The 15,578-nt window shown below is 42.1% G+C and overlaps 1 protein-coding gene across 10 annotated transcripts in view; it reads left to right on the forward strand.

Moving 5' to 3' along the window:
- LOC309623660 (uncharacterized protein) overlaps window positions 1–15,578 on the forward strand; it is a gene marked incomplete at its 5' end in the record, with an annotated part of 202,569 nt that overhangs the window by 56,657 nt on the left and 130,334 nt on the right. Inside the window, one exon of one of the 10 annotated variants that reach the window (XM_082380742.1) lies at window positions 8,458–15,572. The exons of 6 other annotated variants lie outside the window; for them this stretch is intronic. 3 more of the 10 variants (XM_082380739.1, XM_082380750.1, XM_082380751.1) reach the window with 3 other exon arrangements.

Raw genomic sequence — 15,578 nt, forward strand, 5'->3', positions numbered from 1 at the left:
AGATGAGAGTTTGAAAATACCTCAGCTAAATTACATAAGATGTTACTACTGTCAATGAATGTACGTGGTGCATCTACATGAAGCGCCCGTATGGAGAGGATACAGGAAGCTTAGCTGGCGATGATGAATTTCTTTGGCATTAATGATGCCACTGCAGCAGCAGCGGCAGAGAAGGTCACACACTCACGGCGTCCTGACCTGGTCTGATGACACGTGGGATATTGAACAACATTCCCAAGTCGGAGAGCAGCCAGGGGAATCGGAAGGGCAAAACATCCCAGAAACCAAGTCAAATGGGGATTGCTCGAATAGTCTGGGGAGGAGAGAGGAGGAATGGGGGATGGAGGAGATGGTGTGAAGTGTTTTCTATGTGACGCCAGAATGTAAAATACTCACACCAGTGGGAAAATGACAGGGAGGTAGAACATTTTCTGACAATTACAGGAATCCAAAAATGAGATGAGCTATGCTGAAAGATAATAAACTCCTCGTCACTGGAAATGTTCAAGAAGATGACCACCTGTCAAGGCTACAGGAAGGAAGCCTCCCTCGTGAGGAGCTTAGATAGTCATCTAGTTGTCAGACCAACACAGGCTGGGAGCTGGTTGAGAAGCAGGCCATGCCTGGGAGTCTGATTCAGCAGCTCTGCGTGGAATCCAGAGAATCTCTGCTGGGAAACCACTGGACCAGATCAGTGGACTCCACGGTGGAGGAAAGAATGAAGAGGACAACTCCTTCATATTTACATTTTTATCTAAAAGTTAAAAAAAGGAAGTAAGCTTACTGATGTTTGAGGTCTGGTGAATCAGATGGTCCCATCTCACAACTGAGATGCCACATAGGATACTATAGGCAGAGCAGGAGTACTCCAGCACTGAAAGTTGCAGCAGTATCTTCATTGTTCATTCACATTAACATGTTTCCATATATTGTAGTTTATTGGGACCTGTTAAAGAAATTTATGGATGATATTATTTTAAATAACAGAATTGCAAATAGTAGAGTCTTAACAATATTTTGAATGAAATGTGTAATAACCATGACAATCTTTTGTGTCACAGAGAGGTTTGTAGCTTATCTTGGGTCAAAATAATTAAAGCATAGTCAAACATAAAGTTGTGCTTTTTTTTTTTTATGAAAAGACGTGTGTCCAACTATGCTGATCTTCTGTGATGACAACTAGCTGTTGGTAGTAGAACTCTTGGCAGAAATTTTTGTAAAGCAAAACACACTTCATACGTTCCATTTATATAGGGTTTAGTATGGGCCTGGCGTTGTTCTGTTTTGATGAGTTAAGTCACTGATTCTTCACACAGTCTTAGAAGGTAGAGACTGCCAACTCCTTTTTATAGATGAGGAAAATGAGGCACAGAAAGGTGAAGTGACTTCCCCAAGATCACTCAGTTAATGAAAGAGTGGAGTTTAAATGAAGGCCTTTAATCAGTCAACTAAACTAATTTACTCCTTCTCTAAAATGAGAAATCAGATGTTTTTTGACAGTAACTTGTGCTTTGGAGAAAGCATTTTGAAAATAATGGCTGAAAATGTTTCCATTATTAATGTTATTTTTGTTGCCAAAGCTGTATAAGTGTTTAAACTTTAAAAACCATAGCATCACAAACTCAGAAAATTTAGAAATAGAATTTCAAAACTGATTTAAAAATGAAGAGTTTCAGTATATTTTGAGCTCATTTATTAGATATATAAAACCACAGTAAGTTTCAGTTTGTTGACAAGAACAAATGATAGAGCAGGAAAAATATAAATTTACTAGCAAATTTCTATAAAAACTTTCACATAATTGGTGAATGAGATTAGAAATAAGTTTCATAATTTAGTAAGCCCAGCCAGCATTTTTTCCCATTTTGTTGGATATATTTTTGAGAAGTAGCTTTCTCACCAGTGGCAGCCATCAAAGCAGTGCCAAACTATCAAATCCCAGCTTCACAAAATATTAAACTAAGATTTAAAAAAATAATGAATCATATTCATTTGCATTATTCTCAACAGAGAAATGTTATCAATAGAGGTGTCTTTTTAGTGAGAGAAAAAAATTCTTTGTTCCTATTAATAAAATATAATAAAATAAAAATTATTTTAAAACATTTTATCTCCACGTTACATGTTACCTTTTAAAATTTTCTCATTTTGTGGCTTTAAAGATTGTAATATATTGATACAATAGTGTGTGTGTGTGTGTGTATATATATATATATATAAAACGTATAAGTGAATATATAAAAATAACAGGGTGCATGCTCAGATAGTTTACTGAGATGGGCCCATGGTCAGCAAAGGTCGGAGTGGGGTTGGAGACCACTGGATGTGATGTCCTTCAAGGTCCATTCCCTAGTTTGGAATCTTCAATTCGCAGGTAAATGCTCTGTTCTTATTTGGTGGGTGATAAAACCTAAGTGCCAGAAAGACACTTCCCTCCAGGGCAGGCAGCACCTCATTATCCAGCTCACTGCCCAAAATCCTGTCATAAAAAAAAAACAAAAAACAAGGCTAAAGATCCACATTTCTGAGTCAACTTGATTTAAGACTTGGAGCTCTATGTGTATTGTACAACATCTAATGCACTGTTGATACCCAATAAATAACAAATCATGATGTTAATAATTAAAATTTGATGTTACTGCTCCTGTGAAATGATTTTCTGAAGAATTATTCCCTATTCACTCATGAAGAAAAATGACAGGTAGAGACAGAGCAATAGCTTTTAAGAAAATTTAGTTCCAGCTACTCTGCCCGTGGTTTTACTCCCCTATCTTTGGTAAATCTGATGAATAACTGAGCAAGACAGACCCAGAACCAGCCTAAGCTGCTCCATACCCCCCCAACCTTTTGTCTTTCAGTGTTTAGGTGGGAATGTCTAGGATGTTGAATTGTATGATTTTAAAGTGCTGACAAACATTAATTAACTAGGGGTACTTCTTTGTTTGAAGAGAGTTATGTCTAATTGTGAATATGTCTCCAATTATCTCCTCTCCTTTTTTGACTGTATTATTATCTGAAATCTGCAGTATCTAATTTGCTTGTACATTTATTTTAGTATGCTTTTTGAAATAGGTGGCAACCGTGAAAAAATGGACATATAGTCACCTTAATGAGACAAATCATAATTGTACAAGATTTATGTTTATGCTTATGTATGTGCATACATGTATTTACACACACACATACACACACACATCCTTACTTCTATTTGTAACCTGTCCCCTTTCAAGGTGTGAATTTTGACAGTTGTCATAACCACATTGAACTGGACTTCATTCCTTCTGAGCTGAGATTTTGTTGAGATTTGTTTAACAGCAGAAATCAGAAAAGTGCTCCAGAAAAGTAAATTAATCCTCCTGCAGAAGCGAGTGTAATTAATCATGAGAGAAAACCGGCCATGCATGTCAACAGAGTCCAGAGAATTAGCTGAGCCTTATTGATTCATTACCTACCATGGATCCCTCCTCCCACCCCATGCAGGAAGAGAGGTGACATGCAGACGGCAGCCATACCTGACACTGGCAGCATGGACCTGGAGACCAGATGGATTACAAACTGCAAGAGATGCTGGGCTCGTGTTTTGGCATAAGCAGCGCACACTGTTAATTAGGAGCATAGCTTTGAACAATGCCTTAAATAATTAGCCAGAGCAGGTATGTGCTTGTGCAGGGGCGGATTACAGATTTTTCTGTTGCTTAGAGAAATTTTCTCTAGTAACAAAGGAACAAAATGTAAATTAATCTACAACTGCAGAACTTACATTTATTATGAATTTCAAAGTAAGCTTCTAAGAAAACCATCTACCAAAACCTTCTAGACGTAACAGTAGTGTATAAATACTGATGTTGATGTCACGCCTAGCCTAGTGTCTGCACTGCTAATCAGATTTTAGAGGCAGTGTTATATGGTGGACATAACAGACTTTCGTGTCAAACAGACCCAAATTTAAGGCCTGCCTTTACCATTTACTAGCTCTGTTAGACACAGCAGATTTTAAAATCCTCATAAGTAAGATAGGAATCATAGTACTTGTTACGGGCTGAATTGTGTTCCCCCCAAATTCGTATGTTGAAGTCCTAACCCCCAGTGCCTCAGAATGTGACTGGATTTGGAGATAGGGTTTTTATTTTTTTTAATTTTTTTTTAAATTCTTTTTTAAAAAATTTTTATTGGAGTATAGTTGATTTACAATGTTGTGTTAGTTTCAGGAGTACAGCAAAGTGAATCAGTTATACATATATATATGTCCACTCTTTTTTTTAGATTCTTTTCCCATATTGGCCATTACAGAGTATTGAGTAGAGTTCCCTGTGCTATACAGCAGGTTCTTATTAGTTATCTATTTTATATATAGTAGTGTGTATATGTCAATCCCAGTGTTCCAATTTATCCCTCCCCCTCTTTATCCCCTGGTAACCATAAGTTTGTTTTCTTTTTTTTTTTTTAACTGGGGTATAGTTGTTTTACAATGTTGTGTTAGTTTCTACTGTACAACGAAGTGGAGTTCCATGTGCTATACAGTATGCTCTTATTAGTTATCTATTTTATACACATTAGTGTATATATGTCAATCCCAATCTCCCAGTTCATCCCACTCCCCACCCCCCGCTTTTCCCCCTTGGTGTCCATACATTTGTTCTCTACATCTGTGTCTCTATTTCTGCCTTGCAAACTGGTTCATCTGTACCATTTTTGTAGATTCCACATATATGCGCTAATATACGATATTTGTTTTTCTCTTTCTTACTGACTTCACTCTGTATGACAGTCTCTAGGTCCATCCACATCTCTACAAATGACCCAATTTCGTTCCTTTTTATGGCTGAGTAATATTCCATTGTATATATGTACCACATCTTTTTTATCCATTTGTCTGTCGATGGACATTTAGGTTGCTTCCATGTCCTGTCTATTGTAAATAGTGCTGCAGTGAACATTGGGGTGCATGTCTCTTTTTGAGTTATGGTTTTCTCTGGGTATATGCCCAGTGGTGGGCTTGCTGGGTCATATGGTAATTCTATTTTTAGTTTTTTAAGGAACCTCCATACTGTTCTCCATAGTGGCTGTATCAATTTACATTCCCACCAACAGTGCAAGGGGGTTCCCTTTTCTCCACAGAAGATAGGTTTTTTTTTTTTTAATTAATTAATTTTATTTTATTTATTTTTGCCTGTGTTGGGTCTTCGTTGCTGCCCGCACGCTTTCTCTAGTTGTGGCGAGCGGGGGCTACTCTTCGTTGCAGTGTGTGGGCTTCTCATTGTGGTGGCTTCTCTTGTTGCAGAGCATGGGCTCTAGGCGTGCGAGCTTCAGTAGTTTCAGCATGCTGGCTCAGTAGTTGTGGCTCGTGGGCTCTAGAGCGCAGGCTCAGTAGTTGTGGTGCACTGGCTTAGTTGCTCAGCGGCATGTGGGATCTTCCCGGACCAGGGCTTGAACCCATGTCCCCTGCATTGGCAGGTGGATTCTTCACTACTGCGCCACCAGGGAAGCCCGGAGGTAGGGTTTTTAAAGAGGTAGAATGAAGCTGTTAGGGTAGGCCCTAATCCAATCTGACTGGTGTCCTTATAAGAAAAGGTAATTGGACGCACACAAGAGTCTCCAGGGATGCAGATGTACAGAGGGAAGACCATGTGAAGAGGCAGCAGGAGGGTTGCCATCTGCAAGCCAAGGAGAGAGGCCTGGAGGACATCCTTCCATTATGACCCCAAGAGGAAACCAACCTGCTGTCACCTTCATCTTGGACTTCCAGCCTCCAGACCACTGAGATAATGTATTTCTGTTGTTGAAACCACCCAGTCTGTGATATTTTGTTATGGCAGCCCTAGGAAACTAATACAGGACTTGTTATAGGGTAATTGTGCAGATAAATGGGGTAATTTTTGTATAGGGTCTGCATATGTCCTTAATAAATGACCATTGCTATTATCATGTAAATATTCAGTAAATATCATCTCCCTTCTCTTCCTCACTGAAGAAGTTGTCCTTTCCCAGGATTCCTCACCATTCCCCTGTGGTATCTGTTTGAAATTGGACTTGGGGCAGTATGGTTCTTTCCCTTATATCCAAGAGGATGCTGCCAACACGACCTCTTTATGGAGCAGTAAGCCACCTCTCCCCAAACACCCCTCTTATCTCTGTTCTGGATTCTTCCCTCTGGCTTTTTTCAGGTTTAGCTCCAGGAGCCAGTGCCTCCTCTGGGATAGGCTTTCTGAGTAGGTAAATCCACCTTCTTCTGCCAGTTCAAAATCTACAAAGGAAGGGTTGTCTGCCAATGGTGGAGATCATGGTAAAGAGAGAGTGAGAATATCTCATTGGATACTGGTGGTGTCATATATTTCTGCACTTCTTTCGTTGACATGAAGAGGTGGATACCTAATGGCTCCACAATTTGTGCAAAGTCAAAGTAGATGTCATCTTAGAAACAAACATGAATATCTGTGAGGTTCCCACTCTGATGCTTGGCTTTGGAGCCAGGTAAATTAACACAACCCCATGGTCACAATACTTATGCCCCAATTCCAGACAGAAACAGTTGGTAACTCACAGCCCTGCTGCTGCTGCTGGCCTCATGTCCAGACTCTTGTCTGGAAGGCAGTGTGTGCCACTGCCTGCTCTCCTCCTGGGCTGACAGGGGAGAAACTGCCATGATGACAGCATGGCAAATGAAACCTGGTCTGGGCTATGCACAGGCGTTACTTTTAAGATGTTTAGGAGGTAAGGTATTCTTCAGGCATGGAATTCAGAAGAGTTCTCTTTCTTCTATGGGCCAAGAAGTTTGTTGGCTGCAACCGTTTGTGTATTCATTAAATTGACAAACATTTACTGCAAGCCTACCAACTGCAAACCACTGAAATGCTCTCTGAGGAGAATAATAATAATAATAGTAACAATAATAAATAGATTATTATGTCATAGGCTCTGGGCTAGGCCCTTTACATATTATTATTGATTTTATTGATAACATTTGTTCAATGTCTGCTGTGTAGTAGGAACTGTGCTAAACAGTCTGCATGCATTTTATTCTTATAATACCTCATGAGGGGAGGTACTCTTGGTCTCATTTCACAGGTGGGAAAGCTGAGATTCGGGTGATGCTGAAGGTCACATAGCTGGTACATGCTGAAGCCAGGGGTAAAACTTATGTTGTTCTGATCCCAAAGTGTATTCTTGCTTTATTTGGTTGTCCAAAAGATAGTTGAGAAAGAAACATTCTTTGATAATCGAGGCCCCTTGTGCGTTATGCTTGGAAGTCACTCTCAAGAGGAACATTCTATAAACAATGCTAGCTTTATTTCACCAAATCACGTGTCTGGTGTGGTTTTCAGACTATTGCTCAAATCTCCACCCCGCACCCTGCAACCAGCTTTTCATGGACATTTGAGAGCTATTACTTTGGGTTAAGGCTGTGCCCAGTGGTGTGTGTGGGGGGGATGTTTATGCCATTATGTCATTTGCACCTTCAGGTGAGAGTGTTTGCCATGTCGTATTCTCTTGGGGGTGCTGGAGAGGTCAGTGCATGTTGATAGGGAGAAATAGGGCCACAGGATGTGTGGATGTCTGAGGTGCAGGCCCCTCCAGGACAGAGCATACAGTGAGGCTCAAGTCTTCTGAGGGACAAGCTGGTTGGTGTCACTGTGAGCTGGGATTTCCTGAAGCTCAAGGCTGCTCTCTTTCCAAATCCATCTAATCTCTAGATGGATGATGGCTTAGATAGAAATGTTAGGAAGTAGGCAGAGTCAAGCTGTTTGTGAATAAAAGAAAACTCCAAATCTCTGAAATTAATCTAACCATGGTCATGTCTACCTACATGAGGCCCATTTGAATGGAGATATGATCCTCTCTGTTTAATCCAACTACAACCTATTACTACTAAAACTAATGTTTATATCATGCTGACCATCTACAAAGCACTTTTATAGGCATCAGCTCATTTGATTATTCCAGCAAACTCTGGGATGGATCATTTTCTTCCTTTTCCCTCTAAGGGAACAGAGGCTCACATCGTTGAGTGATTTGCCCAGGGTCACAGGGCCAGACTGCGGGGCATGTGAAGGGAAGCACACCTCATTTTTGGGCAAAGCCAGAAGTCCTTGGCCACATCAAGCTGCCTCCTTGACTGAACGCTCATTCCCCTTATGGAAACCTGAAAATGCTGGGCTCCCAAATCACAGACAAGTTTCAATAAACAAAAAGGCTGACGAAAGTCTTTCTACTCCTCCTGGGTATACACAGTCAGTCTGAAGGCCTAAATCATGGAAGCACTCCCTCTAACTCTGCTCTCACTGGAGATGACTCTCAAGGCTTTGCAGCTGGTTGAGTCAGCTCTGCTGCTGAATGGGTGGAGCAGATATAGTCAGTGCTCTGGCCTGATTCCTCAGATCTCTCCTTACTGTTTGTGTGCGCCAGTGCGTTTGGTATGATTTGCTTTCAGCGGTCAGGACTGTGGCTTTTTTTTCCCAGGTGACGGCCCTGACTGACAGATGTGGCAGTACCTCTGGTTGGATGACTGTGAGGTGGAGCTAACGTTCCAGAGCTCCCCTCTAGGATCTGGTGAAGTCACTCCGGGAGTGTCTACCTAAGATCACACCTTTGCTTGATTTCCTGCCCTTTCCGGTCCTGCTTCCCTCAACCCCTATCAGTGGCCTCTGGGAGGTCTTCCTGGATAAATCACTTGCACTTGAATCCTTGTCTCTAATTCTGCTTCTAGAGACCCTGACCTAAAATAGAGTATCAGAAGTATATTCTAGAATCTTTCAGGTGCCCTAGTTTGGTGTTTATTTTCACATCTTCGATTAAGCAGTTTTGATGTGTATTAGTTGTCCGACCTTAAATTATTTAAAATCTCCGAGCCTCTTTTGGCATCTCTAACACGGGGATAATCACACCTGCCTCTCAGGGCCGTGGTAGGGATTTAATGAGATAAGGTAGGTGAAGCACTTAATATTTATAGGTGGTGTTCAGATATTATTACCTATTCTTCTAATATTTTGTGTGGAAATTTCTCTAGTGACATTGGATCAAAGTCACAGAATAATTCTACAATGGTGCAGCCTTGCATCTCTGTGAATGTCATAGACTTAGAGACAAAAGCTGTTTATAGCATGTAATCCAAGTGTCTCAGGATTTAGCAGCTGCTGATTGCAAATGCAGTCACATCATATTAAACCCCAAATGTCAATAGCAGCAAGCAAACCCCCATTTGACTCAAAGAAGCCCAGTCATTTATAGAGCTCCTCCGAGGGGTGCTCACATATGTCCACAATTACTCCACGCTGCTGTTTGCCGAGCCTGGATTTACAGATTTATGTCCCATCGTTTGCACAGAGTTGCTGATCCCAGCCTACTGCTCTTCTCCTGTCAGCGCTGTCAGGTGCTGCTAGGGAAGATGGAGAGCCCCACACCTAATGTCATTTTCACAGTGGAGCAAACCCACTGCCCCCTAAGGCCTAAGATCCTCATTATTATTTTTGTGAGGATGGGAGGATCTTTCTTTTTTATTTTTTGTGCTCAGCTGGGAGAGGTATGGCCAGGTTGCTTGAGCCCTCTGTGATTGCTGATAAAGTTCATTCAGCTGCAGATGGTAGTGCCAAGACTTGACAGCAGCCAGGCCCCATAATATGCACAGACTCTGGTAAAGTTGGAAACCCACTGCCCCCAGCATGAAGAATCAGGAATCTCTCCACTGTGCCTCAAGGTCGGGACCCCAATGGCCACCACATCTGATAGCCACCAAATGAACAGAATGCTCCTTTTTCTTTGTGTGTGTGTGTTGGCAGGGTTGGGGATGGAGTGAGGTACAGGGGTGGGAAAGCAGGAACAGTGAAAAGTACCCATAATGAGTTCACCAGAGCCAAAAGAGTTTCAGAATTTATTTATTTATTCATTTTTGGCTGTGTTGGGTCTTTGGTGCTGTGCGCAGGCTTTCTCTAGTTGCGGCGAGCGGGAGCTACTCTTCGATGCAGTGAGCGGCCTTCTATTGCGGTAGCTTGTCTTGTTGCGGAGCTCGGGCTTGAGGCACACGGGCTTCAGTAGTTGTGAAGCATGGGCTCAGTAGTTATGGCTTGCGGGCTCTAGAGCACAGGCTCACTAGTTGTGGCACACAGGCTTAGTTGCTCCATAGCATGTGGGATCTTCCCGGACCAGGGCTCGAATCCGTGACCCCTGCATTCGCAGGCGTATTCTTAACCACTGTGCCACCAGGGAAGTCCCGAAAGAGTTTCAGAATTTTTTTATATTTTCAATTAACACACAGAACCCTTTTCTCCTCAGGATAAACACATGCTGTCAATCTCCTTGAGTGGCAATGAGTTCTTGAACCTGCCACCACCTATAACCATAATCACCTGTCCCTCCAAATTCAAGCCCTGTTGCTGGTCTTAGAGCACAGATAAAGCAATTACTATTTAAAACCACAAGTGGCTGCAGCAGCTTCAGCCTGTAAGTAAGTAGCATAATTTCTCTCTGGAGTAAGTAGCCTTTTATTTAAGCAAAGATGAGGTCCGTGGGGCATGATTTGGAAGGAGGAATTGAAACACAGAGATAGCTAAACCTATCAGCATAAAAAATAAACAAGGATTTTCTGGGGAGAAGAGCCGAGAAAGGAGAAGAAGGGAACAGGAGCCGCAAGGGATTAAACCGCAGTGTGGAGGCCATGGGTCTCTGAGAACGGCATGCGTTAGACATCACCAGTGGCCAAAGGATGTTCAAAGGCGAGGGTGTTTTGTGTTTCATTTTAAGCTGCTTGCTCTGTGCTGAAAAGTAATTGCCTGAGGTGAGGCCTTGTGCCAGTGGTGTTTCTGGGAAAATCAAGGGAAAGAGTCTGTGTTACTGATCTAAGAACTAGAACGCAGAGCAAATGGAGCAGCCCTGGGACTGGCTGGGGAGGGAGAGGGAGACTTTTACTATGGAAAGGAGAAATCAGAGGGAGAGCCTCTGGGGAGTCATGGCGTCATGGATTTCCATTAACCATAGGGAGGGAGGGTGTCAGCCCATTTAATGTAATTCTCAGAGGACAAGGTGACCTCAACTAATATCTGGATGACAGCCTAACTAACCCCCCTTGTCATCTGACTGTCACCCACCCCAGCCCATCGAACATGGCTGTATATGTCTGATTCCCAGTTTGTTTCTTGGTTTTTGACCTGTAAGGAAGCTCCTCAGATCCCAAATAAGTCACTGGATGCAAACGGCTAAGTGGGAGGAAAAGCGTGTGTAACTGATACGGTGACTGAGCAAGACTCATGGGGTGTGATCATACAGCAACTTTATTTTGTCTCCCACCACCATTGGAAAAATTTTTTTGGTTACCAAATACAATCTTTATTCAAAAAGTCCAGCTCATAAAATAACAAACTCTCCAAGCTTGATTTGAAGTCAAATCTTCTCCCTTCCCCAGTTAAGCCTGCAGAGGTGGGGAGCTGGGGTCCTTGCCACGTCTTCCTTTGCTAGAATCTGTTTCTGCTCTTCCAGGGCTTGAATACAGTAGGGAAAGAGCGAGAGTTGTTAATTGGGGCACAGAAAAGTTCTCATGTGACTGAAACTGTCTCGTGGGTTGGGTTTGTGGTCTGTGGGCTGGGCAGCCGTTTAAGTTAAGCTTTGGTTCTTTGGAGAACCCCATCACCGCGGGCCTTTCATCTGAAGCTCCCTTGACCCAGGGGGAGGCATCTCCATTATGGCCGATTGCTTCCTCTTTCTGCAGCCCCCAGACATATTGCAATGTCCTTAGCTTCTCGCCACTAGGGCCTCGTTGCCCCTCTGGGAAGTCTCACTGGACAGGACAGAAGCTGACCCCATGTTCATCCTTTGTTACGTGACCCACTTCTGCCCATGGGAAATAGCGTCCATTTGCACCCTTGACAGACTCTGAGAGCGTAGGCTGCCCCATGCACTTATTCTTTGACTCATTTGTCAGCTCATTTTAAGTTTTAAGTGAGAGTCAGACACCAGCTCACGCGTTCTTCGATTGCTCTCCTCAAGTATATGTCCCCCACCCTTCCCAACTTTCCAGATGCAAAGGTTGCACAGTTCTCTTCAAGGAAGACCTCTTTCCCCACGTCCTCTGAGTGCAGGTGTTTTTACTGCCTCTATATAAATGAAAAGTCTAAGATTTCTCACCCATACTTGTCACCAACTCTGACATCTCTGCGTGGAAATATAAAACAGTTTGGATTGTAGGATGTTGACTTTATGCTGTGGCTGAAATGTTCCCTCAGAAACCCCATTGCTCCTCTTTGTAATCTGACTTGCATGAGGGCCACCCACCCATCAGACATGGTGGTTTATGTCTGAGTTCCAACAGGATGATGGTTCAAGTCTTTTTTTCCTCAGGGAACTCTTCAATCCCAATGACAATAAGAGGATACAAATGGTTAAGGGGAGGGAGGCTATTTCCTCAGTCATTCCCCAGAAACATTTGGGGCTCAGTGCCTGCCTCACTGAGCCTCCCTGTGACAATTAAAAAATGTCCAATTGTTCTCCTTTTTCACTCTTGGTGGAAGGACAGAAAGTGCTGAAGTGAAGGTATATCAGGATGCTTTTCTCTGACTGGTTTTGAAAATTTTTTCCTAAGTCTCATATAATGAACCTCACATGTTAGGATCTAGCAGAGTTTGGAGAAATACTGTAAGTCTGTGTAACCATAGAGCAAGGTAGAAAGTGATTTTCACCACTCTCTTGTTCTTCTCATCCTCTTACCTGGAAAATACCCCTTGATTCTCATTCAGACTGATCTTTTCTTATACAATGTAGTGGCCTTCATTTTGAAGTTTTGAATTGAATATGATGCTTGGCTTAAAAGTTATGTTCTGAAGGATGTGAAAGTTACATCAAATTACAGATATATTTTGTGCAATGTGGTTGCTGGTATTGGTTGCCTGAAGCCAAAGAACCATGAAAGGTACACTAAGAAATAGGGCCTATGTTTTTGCCAATGTGTTATTTGAGATATAGCTCTCCTTCTAAGTTGGCCAACTAGGTTGAGATTAATGAGGAAGATGGTGTGTGTGTGTGGGTGCGAGGGTGGGTGGGTGGTTGTGTGTGTGTGCGCATACATTTCATTCACCCAATCAATTCCAGTGAGATAATACAGAAGTGGCCATAAGGGAGAAGAAGTAGACAATGGGCACAGATAACCTCCTGTTCCATTCAGTGGTGTTAATTAGTAATGAGCATAATATTCTTTTTTTTTTTTTAAAAAAAGGTTAGACAGTGTAGTTTAGTAAAACAAAGAAACACCAAATGGAAACCTCGCTGCCATTTACTTAGAATCTGAAACCTTGGTTGCTAGTTCTACCTCCAGCTGGTACTGGCCATAGGACCCTAGACAAATTACTTCTTTGAGCCTCAGGTTTCTGCATCTATAAAATGGTGAAAAACCTATCTACTGTGTGGAACTGTCACTTAAAGGAGACACTGTTCAGGAAGTTCTCTGTGAACTGTACAATGGGACCTGGTGTGATGGGTCATGGCCAGGTAATGGTTGAGTTGACTGGAGATGAGAAGATCTGACACTGGCAGCTCAGGGCCTTGAATCAGGTTTTCAATTTCAATTTGAGTGTGAACCCACTGTCTGTATTGACACAGCACAAAGCCAGGGGCAGATTTGACAGTGATTTGTTTAATTTGATTGATGAGGGCTGCAAAACTGGGTCATTCAGTCTGCAAAGTATCTAGGCTATAATGATCTGATATTGACTGTCTACATTCATCAAACTAAGTGGATAATTAGCATTTGACTTTGTGATGTATAGACAGTAATTGTGGCTCTTTCTCAATTAAACATCTCATTCAAAGTCGTGACTTTGGTTGTCACGTCTGTGCAGATGATTTCCACATTTGTTTGTACCTCCAGCTCTGGCTTCTTTCTTAAAAAACTATTTCATTTTTCCGTCAGTCACCAGGCATCTTCTGTAGCCTCTCTTCAACATATGGTCCTTCCCAAATCTTCTCTCCATCTGTAGTCCTCATTTCAGCCAGTCTCAAACCCTCAATGTTAACTCTGACCCCTCCCTACTCCACCCCTTCCACATGCCATCAGATGCCAGACTCTATCAATTCTACCTATGAAATATCTTGAAATCGTTTTACTTCTGTCTAATTCTGCAGCCTTGCTATCCTATGATTTCATCAAGGCCCAGCCTATGATTACAGAAACCCTGTAATTGGCCTCCCTTTTCTGGGATGTTCTCATTCCAATCCATCCTATACATTAACGCTCTCATCTTTTCTTCTGCTCCAGAATCCCCTGGAGGATTCTCACTGCCTAAGCAATGGAGCCCGTAGCCTTCCACCTGGCCTTCTCAGCATGGCAAGGCCTGGCTCTAACTGGTCTTTCCAACTTCATCGTCTCCTGCTCCCCTTCCTGCCAAGTCCTGAGTGTTCTATCCCTGGTTCCCTGTGCTGACTCATGGCCTCCCAGATGCTGTTCTGTGTTCACACAGGTCCCTTCTCTGGAAGATTCCTCCCCTCATTCTAGCTCTCTAAACCTCACTCCAAATGCTACCTAACTTTCAAAGGTCATCACATACCTCTTCCTCACTGCCTTCCTTTAGGTTCCTGTTTAGAAAGAATCTCTCCATAATCTGTACTCCAGGCATGTTAACAAGATTTGCCCTATTTTCTCCTCTCCAGACTGTAAGTTCCTCCAGGGCAGGATTTGTGCCAGGCATCTTTGTATTTACCAGGGGCCCCCAGATCTTGCCTCTAATTCTTGCTTCTTAAATAACTGTTGAATAGATGAATGTCTGTAAAGAAAGCAAGTTTTCCAATATATTTGTTTCTTACTTTCTTGTGTGGGAAGCAACTTCTTATTTGAATATTGTAAACTCATGTGCTAGAATGTTTTGAGAATATGCAATATGCTCCTATGGCTTTTTTCTTTCTGATAATGTAGGTCCTTTATCAGTGGTATGTGGCACTAATTATAGGGGAGAGGAAAGGAAATTCTGGAAAGTAGTTCACTGAAGAGGAAAATGAACATGAAAATTCTAACTATAAATGGAATAAATATGTTTGCTGAGAAGGATGTCTTGAAAGGCAGTATTCTTCTAGGGCAATGCTGTTTTTAAGGGGAATACTATTGGGTTGGCAAAAAGTTCACTCGGGTTTTTCTGTAAAAACCTGAATGAACTTTTTGGACAATCCAATAATAATTTTAAAGAGCAGCATCTTGGAATTTTTTAGGAGAACTTGTAAGAACTGTAGAATAATCAAATCATTGAGAAATTGGGCCAGACTTTTCCTAGAATTCTGTAGCCCATTGGATCTGACAAGAGAGGAAAAATTGGCTGTTGGGCTGGGGAAAAGGACTAATGGAGACAAATTACAGGAATGGTAATGGTTTCACCCCGAGGATAGATGGATGGTGTTTTAAAAGACCATCATGTCATACAGATGGTGAACTGCTGTTGTCACTCCCATCACACTGGGGAGCACAGCGGAAGAGAATATGGGCAAACCCAAGCATTGCATTTTGATGCAAAGGGTAGGATGAAAGATGGGATAAGTCTTGAGGATGGAGGTAGCATTTCATTTTGACACATTTCATAGTAATACAATAAAGTGTGTCTTTAATGCTTTATTTT

The sequence above is a fragment of the Balaenoptera borealis genome (assembly GCF_965194805.1).
Source record: "Balaenoptera borealis genome assembly, chromosome: 2".
Lineage (NCBI taxonomy): Eukaryota > Metazoa > Chordata > Mammalia > Artiodactyla > Balaenopteridae > Balaenoptera > Balaenoptera borealis.